Source organism: Budorcas taxicolor, chromosome 4 (genome assembly GCF_023091745.1).
Source record: "Budorcas taxicolor isolate Tak-1 chromosome 4, Takin1.1, whole genome shotgun sequence".
NCBI classification, from domain to species: Eukaryota; Metazoa; Chordata; class Mammalia; order Artiodactyla; family Bovidae; genus Budorcas; species Budorcas taxicolor.
In genome coordinates this window covers 22,038,925-22,049,374 of record NC_068913.1, presented here as the reverse complement: position 1 = coordinate 22,049,374, position 10,450 = coordinate 22,038,925, and positions in this window count along the sequence as shown.

Sequence of the window (10,450 nt, the reverse complement as noted above, 5' to 3'; positions counted from 1 at the left end):
GTATGGCAAGGGCAACTGGTTGAACGAAGAGACTAATGGTTTCAATAATAACTAGCATTGGAATTAGTGGGGTTGGTGTTCCTTGTGGTAAGAAATGGGCAAGTGATGCTTTAGTTTTGTTGCGAAAGCCTGTAATTACAGCTCCTGCTCAGAGAGGGATGGTCATGCCTAAATTTACTGATAGTTGCGTGGCTGGTGTAAATGAGTGAGGTGGTAGACCTAGTAGATTTGCTGATCCAATAAATAGGATCAAGGATATTAGCATTAATGTCCATGTTTGTCCTTTGGAATTGTGGATACCCACCATTTGTTTTGATACAAGTTGAAGCATTCATTGTTGAAGGGAGACGAGGCGGTTATTTACTAGTCAATTTGATGTTGGAAATAATAGACTAGGAAACAGGACAGTAAGAGTGACAAGGGGGAGGCCTAGGATTATAGGGGTAATGAAAGAGGCAAATAGATTTTCGTTCATTTTGTTTCTCAGGGAGTGTTTTGTTTTGGCATTTTAATTGATGTTAATTCTGGGTTATAGTACAAATTATGTTTTGAAATTTTTAGTTGAAAGATAATGAAAAGCACTAGGAACATTGATCGAGTTATTGTAAGTCATGTTGATGTATCTAGTTGGGGCATATCACCAAGGAGATATTATGCTCTCGGTCTCTATTTGAAAGGTTAGCGCTGGTACAGCTTCTTGGTGATTTTATAGGATTGACGCAGATCATTTTTCAAAGTATTTTAGTGGGACTAGTTCAAGAACAACGGGCGTGAAGCTCTGACCTGACCCGCAGATCTCTGAGCGTTGGCCGTAATATAAGCCTGGTCGGGTTGATCTAAGGGTTGTTTGATTCAGACGACCTGGGATTGCATCTGTTTTTAGTCCCTAAGAGGGATTGCCAGGTGGGTCAATGGTAAAGAATCTTCCTGCCAATGCAGGAGATGCGGGTTCAGTCCCTGGGTTGGGAAGATCCCCTGCAGAAGGAAATGGCAACCCACTCCAGTGTTCTTGCCTGGAAAATTCCATGGTCAGAGGAGCCTGGAGAGCTATGGGCCATGGGGTCGCAAAGGAGTCAGGCACGACTGAGCAGCTGAGCATGCATAGCATAAAGAAGGTGCACAGCCTAAGTGTTGGAAGAAAGCAACAAAGGAGAAAAGAAGAAAGAAGGGAAGGAGCAAAAAAGAAAAGGGTGGTTAGATTTTGGTTATACAGGTTGGTCATTGTTTGCTACTGTTCGCTATTAATAGTAAGCTAATGTATTGCTTGAATATTTGGAACTGATTTTCAAAGCATCTAAGGCTTTACTAAATGCTGTGTGATTTCTGAGACTGTCTTATGTATTCCATGTATTTAAATGGATATGGATATATATTTCTAATATATCTAATTACCTATTTTTTTTCTGTTATTCAGGGGCTTTCCTGGTAACTCAGCTGATAAAGAAACCACCTGCAATGCAAAAGACCCCAGTTTGATTCCTGGGTCAGGAAGATCCACTGGAGAAGGGATAGGGTACCCACTCCAGTATTCTTGGGCTTCCCTGGTGGTTCAGCTGGTAAAGAATCTGCCTGCGATGTGGGAGACTTGGGTTAGATCCCTGGGTTGGGAAGATCTGCTGGAGAAGGGAAAGGCTACCCACTCTAGTATTTTGGTCTGGAGAATTCCATGGACTGTATAGTCCATGGGGGTCCCAATAAGTTGGACGTGTTGAATGACTTTCACTTTCTGTTATGCATGCCTTCCTGTGTGTGGGTTATCTTTCATTTCACTGCATTAAAACTGAGCAAATTGCTGCTGTATATTTTCCTTGTATATCAAAAAAGAATAAAAAGTTATCAACAGTGCAACAAAAAGTTTTACTGTGGTAGGCATTTCTCCTTTAATAAATATGAGTGAAAGGTGATTTTTATGGTTGGTGTTGCTGCTAGTTTACTTATGCTTCAGAGAGACTAGCAGCAGCATTATTATTATAGCTGTCCACAAAAGCTGATTGTGGTATTGATGGTAATATGTACCTTAGTAAAATAATGGAATTCAATATGCATTAAATTTACCGGCTATATATTCTATTGTAGATATATTTTCATAGTTAATGACTTGACAGTTAATAGATAGATCATAAGCATTGCTATTTAGGTTTATAATAATTACCGTGGAGACCACATTGGTAATTATTGCCATCCAATGCTCTTATAGCTCTGTTCTTCTCTAGAGATACAGACTTCATTGTGAGAATCAATCACGAGGTTTCCCTACTGTGGTCTAATGCAATAGATATTAAATCATTATATTTCTCCATTCACTCAGGTTGAGGGTGAGTTTGGACTTGAAAGTAGTTCGTATTCTGTGATAAGCTATTGGTCTCAATTATAGGTAGATTTAGAATCTCATCATCCCTCTACTGCAGAGAGGGACCCACTTCTGAGCGTTTACTCTGCGTTTTATATGGCATATGTTAACAAGCTATACATCTTGTTTTGTGTGTCATGCTTCTTCTCTCTTGATATTCCTTTGAATCACATTGTTAGGGAAGAAAAACACTCTTTTCTAGATATTTTGCCAATATAAAAAATGCTTGTTAATCAGTTTTAAAACTTGAAAACAAATATAATCAGTCTCAGATTGTTAGCTCTTTACTGTTAAAAGACAATTCCGAGAGCTTTACATGGTACGAATATTTTATTGAGTGAGAAACAAACTTTTCAAGAGTAGGGTTCCTTCAAGTCTTAACCTGACATGTTGCTCATAATGTTACAAGATGACTTATAAAGTGAAAATCAAAGTTTTTTAAGGTTTACAAGGATTAGTTATTATTGTGGGGGTTTCCTCCAGAGAGCAGGGGGTTGGAAAAAATGACTCACTTGGAAGATGTCTTAAGTTTCTTTTATGATTATCAGAGGCATTTATAAGAAATGAGCTAAAGTAACTTTCCATTATATCTATGAAATTAGATAGACTTAGTTTTCCTTATGTGGCTTAAGTGATCTTTTGTCTGCTTGTGAGTTTTTAAGCTTGATCTCTATTTTATTTTAATACTATTATATATCATATAGTTTTAAAAAATTTTAATTTTTTAGTTGAGGGATAATTGCTTTATAGAAATTTGTTGTTTTCTGTTAAATCTCAGCATGAATCAGCCATAGGTATACATATATCCACTCCCTTTTGAAACTCCCTCCCACCTTCCTCCCCATCCCACCCCTCTAGGTTGATACAGAGCACCTGTTTGGGTTTCCTGAGACATACAGCTAATTCCCATTGGCTATCTATCTTACATATGATAATGTAAGTTTCCATGTTACACTCTCCATACATCTCACCCTCTCCTCCCCTCTTCCCATGTCTGTAAGCCTATTTTCTATGTCTGTTTTCCCATTCAGTTCAGTTCATTTCAGTCGCTCAGTCATGTCCGACTCTGCGACACCATGAATCACAGCACGCCAGGCCTCCCTGTCCACCACCAACTCCCGGAGTTCACTCAGACTCACGTCCATCGAGTCAGTGATGCCATCGCTGCCCTGCAAGTAAATTCTTCAGTACCATTTTTATAGATTCCATATAAATGTGTTAGTATACCGTACTTATCTTTCTCTTTCTGACTTACTTCATATCACGTACATTTTGTTGCCTCACTTAAACCTGTAAGATCTAGATTAAAACAATTTTCAGTGAGTTAAATGAGATAGCCTTTCCTAATTATATTGTTTAAAAGATCATAACAATACTCAGAATTACTATGCAAACTAATTTTTGTTAGATATAAAATTTTAAGCATTAAATTGCATAGTTCATTAAAGGATCTTTTTTTATTGAATGCTAGGATGTTGATACTTCACTGTGTTTTTTTTCCAGGAAAATAAATTTCTTATGGATATTTTCTAACACTAGCGATAACATTTTATCTGCAAACTTTCAAATTTACCCAGAAGCATTTGAAGTACTAGTTAGTATTTTTATTTTGTGCCATAGTAGTATAGTATGATCCACATGTGAAGATATTTAAAAGTTTTCTCAACTTTTAAATTAGAGCCTAAACTTAATATGCTGTCTTCCACAGAAATATTACTGAAGTAAATCTATAGAATTATATAATATTGAAATATGGATAACTGACAGAAAGCAACAATATTTTTACCTGAAACTCCATTTCAATTTATGAGAACGGGCCATTTTAATATTCTTTCTACTTCTCCTTAAATATTATGGTGTGCTTTCTGTTTTATCCCAGTATAACATTTGCTGAGAGCAAAGGCAATGAATTCCACCTGTACTGGAGGAAATTTATGTGGCCATGGATTTCATCAGCCTTGTGAAGAATATCATGACTCCACAAAATGTAAAAGCTGGTACTCTAGATGGTATACAGAATTTTGTGTATGATTTAGGGGTTCACTGATTTACCAGAGCCCATTTATATTTAAGTATATTTTTATTTTGTCACATGAAATATTCCAGCATTCAGTAGTCCATATAAAAACCCAAGATTATAACATTTTTCTTGCAGACTCAAAAGAAGGCTGCGCTTAACCTTCAGTTTAGAATCCTACCTTCAGTCTTGACAGCTATTGCTTATACACAGCTCATCACTCCTCCAAAGACAGCAGGGCCACTACTGGACAGTGAGAAACTTCTTGTATTTCTGAGGTCATCAGCTGTAGGTGTTTTTCTAGAATACCTGAAAATAGTATAGTAAAATGTGAGTTGTCAACAAGATGATCATATTAATAGAATATTAATAGTTCAAACACTTTAGTATGAAGGTTTTAAAAAAGCATGTTCCCTTGATATCAGGCCTCTACTCTGGGAGAAATTAATTTTAATTAACTTCTGTATATTTTAATTTTGCTAAGCTATGCTACATAAATATTTTTTATTCCTCTGTCCTTATGGTCTCAGTGGAAGAGAAACTCTTGTCTACCCTTAAAAATTTACTCTATCCCCAGTACTCTGACTTTTGCTCAGAGACTTTGTTTCCATGATTATTCCTACAAATCTCTTTATGATATCCCTCTCATTTTCCTTCAGATTATAAAATGTTTTTCTTATATTGTAAAAACTTATATTTAGTTTCTAATCCTGCAGTCTTTCTAGTTCCAGTGTCTTTATCCCTTCACACCTGAGCTCCTTGAAGAGGTAATTTATTATCTTTGTCTCCAACTTATCTCAATTTACTCTTCAAATTAGTTGATCAAGTCAACTTTAAAAATCTCCTTATCTTGACTAAACTTTAGAAAGGCTTCTTCTTAATTCTAGGCCCTTAACTTATCTTTTCTTAGAGCATTTACTTTAGAAAAAATGGAATTTTCTGTTCTTCCTCTTCCTTTGAAATGTAAATCTTTTGAGACCTCTTGACAGTTTGGGCTTCCCAGGTGGCACTAGTGTTAAAGAACCTGCCTGCCAATGCAGGAGACATGAGAGGCAGGTTCAATTCCTGGGTTGGGAAGATCCCCTGGATAAGGAAATGGCAACCCACTCCAGTATTCTTGCCTGTAGAATCCCATGGACAGAAGAGGCTGGCAGACTGCAGTCCATAGAGTCACACAGAGTCAGACGGTTTTATTGATAAAACAAGAAATGTCTTTTTCAAAACCTGGGATCCATGCTTCAATCATTAAGGAAGATAGGGCCCCTGACTGCCAGTTTCTAGGCAAGAGTAGAAAACCTACATTGGGGAGGCACTTGCTTCCAGATTGTAAAACTATCACCTGTCATGAAGATGGGAGAAAATTTATCTGTAAGGCCAGGTAGCAAACACTGATGGCCCAAGATGCCTCCACACCATCTCTTAAAACTCTCCAGGCCTTTGTCTCGGTGGAATTGATCTCAGACTGAGTCTGGCCTTTCTTCCCTCTGGTAATAGCCATGAATAAAGTATTCCTGTCTTTTTAACTTTGTCCAGTACAATTTTTGCTTCGGCGCGGTACAATCTCTTTTCTTCCCTAGACACTCCTCTTCATCTTCTTCCACTAAGATCACAACAATTCTCTTAAATCAACTCACTTTTGAAAAATGTTTCATTAATTGACAACCTCTAAGACTATTCCATAGTGATAACCATGACTTTTTTCTTAAAATTAGATTAGCTCTCTTTGACTTTTTCTGATATTGTTCCTGATCTCACAGTTCTTTAGCCATAACTGTTGGTAATCCCCATGTATTCTTCCTTCATTCTTTACCTATATATCTCTACTTGGTTAATTTCAAATATATTTGAATTCCCAAGTACATGTTTATGGCTTTGAATATTCTTCAGGCCATACTTCTCTTGAGTTGCTAGGCCATGTTTCCAGCTTCTTCCATGTATCTTCACCTTATGCCTCATAAGCATTTCAGAACTTCTATTTATTTAGAAGCTCACCTTGCAGCTTTTTCAATATCCTTTTACTGCATGAGTGCACATCTATCCACACAGCTGGCCAAGCCAATAACTTGGGCCTTGACCTAGAGCAGATTCATTAATTTACTTTTTCTGATACAAACGAAGTACCTAATAAATTTTGTTGAGTAAAACAATATATGGATAATATTTTACAGAATCTTATTTTTCAACCTGACTTTTTATCTTCTCTCTGGATGATGGCCAGGGATTGCGATGTAACCAGAATGAGTAACAGCTTACAAAACTTAACCTGAGGGCAGGGAGGCTGATAACGTGGTGATGATTGGTTGCATTTTGAGATAATAAAAGCCTAGCTCAAAGCATGACAATAATTAGTTTATAACAACATTTCTGCATATGAGTGCTGCTGCTGCTGCTCCTAAGTCGCTTCAGTCGTGTCCGACTCTGTGTGACCCCATAGATGGCAGCCCACCAGGTTCCTCTGTCCACAGGATTCTCCAGGCAAGAATACTGGAGTGGGTTGCCATTTCCTTCTCCAATGCATGCATGCATGCTAAGTTGCTTCAGTCATGTCCGACTCTGTGCGACCCCATGGACAGCAGCCCGCTAGGTTCCTCTGTCCATAGGACGCTCCAGGCAAGAATAGTGGAGAGGGTGTATATGAGTGCAATATAATCAATACCAGGACAAACTTTCTGTAAATTGTCATGTAAAGACAGTTTAAACTTTGTGTGCCAAGAAGGAAAACTAACTGTTATGTAGGTCCTTATATCATCTATTAAAATGTGATCATATAAAATTGTGAAAAAAACATTCTAATCTCTCTGCTGATATAAAGCCAGTTAGAAGGCAGATTTAGCCCACAGGCCATAGTTTGTCAATTGATACTCGGTAACATATTATAAATGATAGTATCAAATTCATGATGCAATGAGCCTGACTAAAGCTTTTTAAAAAATTAATTCCAAATCCGCCACCAGCTATGCTGTGTGGTGTGGATGCATGTGTGTGTGTGTGCGTGTGCATACGTATTTTTTGCAGTGTTCAGGATTTTTTATCGGGACACAGACTTTCACACCTTGGGCTTAATTTTTATTCCTCTGTGTTATAGTTTCTTGGTAGATATAATTGGTAAAGAACTAAATAAATTATTTAATTGAGTTTTTATTGTGGTTGTATGTGAACAACTAATCTGTGGCTCAGCTGGTATAGAAGCTAACTGCTATGCAGGAGACCCAGGTTCTATCCGTGGGTCTGAAAGATCCCCTGAGAAGGAAATGGCAACCCACTCCAGTACCCTTGCCTAGAGAATTCCATGGACAGAGGAGCCTGGTGTGCTCCAGTCTGTGGGATCGCAAAGAGCTGGACATGACTGCAATTAACACTTCTACTTCCAATCATTAGATGGAAAAGAGATGAATTATAGTCATTTCGTGTCATAAAGTGTGAAACTAGTATTAATCTAATTGGCAAATGCTAGGAGAAATGGTAATATTTGTATTTATCACAAGATTATCTTATTCATGATGCAAATTTCATTGAGAAGAGGTATTTGTAAGTTAGTTTCTTTCTAGTTTTATGAAACTCAGACATGCTGGTTGTTGTTTTCTTTCACTTAAGGGGAGCTGATTGTGAGCATACCTTAGAGACCAAGGGAGCTCAGAGACTCTTACATCTGTCAACACTTCTGGTAACCCAGTGGGAGTCTGAGTTCTGTCTTGGTTTGGCTCCCTCCTGTCTACTTGCCTCCTGTGCTACCGACTTCCTCCTGCGTTGCCTTCCTCTCTAAACTCTCCGATCAGTGTTGTGACTTCTATTCCGTGTAGATTTTGCTTACTTTCTTCTTAATGCATGTGTGTGTTTGGCTTTTTTATTGTTGTTTTTTAATTAGTAACATTGGCAGCTTCTAAAGGAATCCCTAATCAAGAAGGTAGGCATATTTCCCTGGTTTCATAAAACTGAGGTTTAGTTTGAGGGTGTGATCCATTTCTTTTCCCCCAAAATGTGTATTGTGTGGGATTTTCCTTTTTATTTATTAAAATTGTTAAATTTTAAATTAATTAAAAAAATTTTTGGCTCTTCATTTTTAAAGGTGTTCAAAATCAAAGTTTTCAGTCTAAAACACTGTCATTTAAACAAGAGGCTAGTCAATACTTCAAATAAAAGGGCACATTGTGATTTGAATGCTGTTTCCACAAAGGGAAAATGAAATCTGATTTATGAGCTTGACAGATGATAATAAATTTTTTTAGAAAGGCTGTTTTTCTTTTACTGCTTTTTGGTTGTTCTGTGCCTGCCATGTAGTTAAAGGGAAATAAGACTTGTAGTTCCTAAATCTATGAATTCAACCAGTTTATTTAGATCCATCTTAGTATTTTGAATAGTTGCTCTAAGTGGCTTTGACCACTTAATAGTCCAGTCTGCACGTATCACATGCTTGATCCAATAATCACTTACACATAAAAGAAAGATGGCTGAGCTCAAGGCAGCCGTGAAAGACTAGTTTTAACTATTGCCATTCAGTGGAGGCACCAGGGCTTCCCTGGTCTCTCAGACAGCAAAGAATCTGCCTGCGATGCAGGAGACCTGGGTTCAATCCCTGGGTTGGGAAGATCCCCGGGAGGAGGAAAAGACAACCCACTCTGGTATTCGTGCCTGGAGAATTCCATGGACTGAGAAGCCTGGCTGGCTGCAGTGCATAGGGTCACAAAGAGGTGGACACAACTGAGTGACCTACACTTTCACACTTTTGACACTAGCGGTACAGGAAGTTAACTGTTCTCATATTACTCAAAAAACAAAATCCTCAAATAGTCATTGATATTCATAAATTTACAGTTGACAAGTAGTAACCAGAGATTAAGAAATTAAGAGACTAAGACAACAGATAAAAGAGAGCAGGGCATGCAGGAGAGAGTAGTTACAGTTTAACTCATGCTGACGGAGGCTTTGCAGGAATGCAAGCTCACAGCTGTCAATTCCTATGATTTCCTTCTTTCAATTAAAGCTAAAAATCTGGAATTTATTATTAGAGTGTTTTGGGTTGAGTAGTGTTTCCCCACTGCCAACTTAAAATTCATATGTTGAGTCCTCACACCCAGTACCGCAGAATGTGACTTATTTAGAGTTAGGATCATTACAGAGAAAATCAAGTTAAAATGACTTTGTTAGTTTGGGTCATAATGGAATGTGACAGGTGTCCTTATGAAAATCTAGGCATAGACACACACAGAGAAAATGATGTGAAAAGACTTAGGACAACGAGGCCATCTGTAAGACACAAGAGAGAGGCCTGGAACAAAACCTCCCCTCACAGGTCTCAGATAAAACCAACTCTGCCAACTCCTTGATTTTGGATTTCTAGTCTTTTTGTGACATAGTAAATTTCTATCGTTTAAGTATCCAGTTTGTGATACTTCATTGTGGCAGTCACAGTACACTAACACATAAAGTCTTCCTGGGTTTCAGATATTGGTAACCTACTGAATTCAAGTTGAAACTAAAACATTATCTTCATCCTTTTCCCTTTTGACTCAGAATTATAGCTGATTTCAACAATTTTATCATCAGGGGCAAAGGCAAGTGTACCTGCCTATCTAAGGCTGTTGAGTGATGATTGAACATTTAGTAGTATATTTGGGATTTGTTTCAATCATTGTCGTTGGGTAATAATTTGGTTATTAGGTTATGTTATTAGGAAATAGGGCTTCCCAGGTGGCAGCAGTGGTAAAGAACTCACCTCCCAGTGCAGGAGACGTAAGAGATGCGGGTTTGATCCCTGGGTAGGGAAGATCCCCTGGAGAAGGACATAGCAATCCACTCCAATATTCTTGCCTTAAAAAATCCCATGGACAGAGGAGCCTGGTGGGTTATAGTCCATAGGGTCACAAAGAATCAGACATGACTGAAGCGACTTAACGCACACAACAATAATTGCTTGCTAATTATTACTTATTTTTCCTTTATAAAGGCCTCAAATTCAATTTATCCAAGAGAGAAGATTCAGTTGGTTGAAATCACATTGGATCAAATACTTGTATTTATCAATGTTCAGTTACTTTTTTTTTTCTTAAAGCAGATCATCTAAATGATTGAATACCATTTAGGCT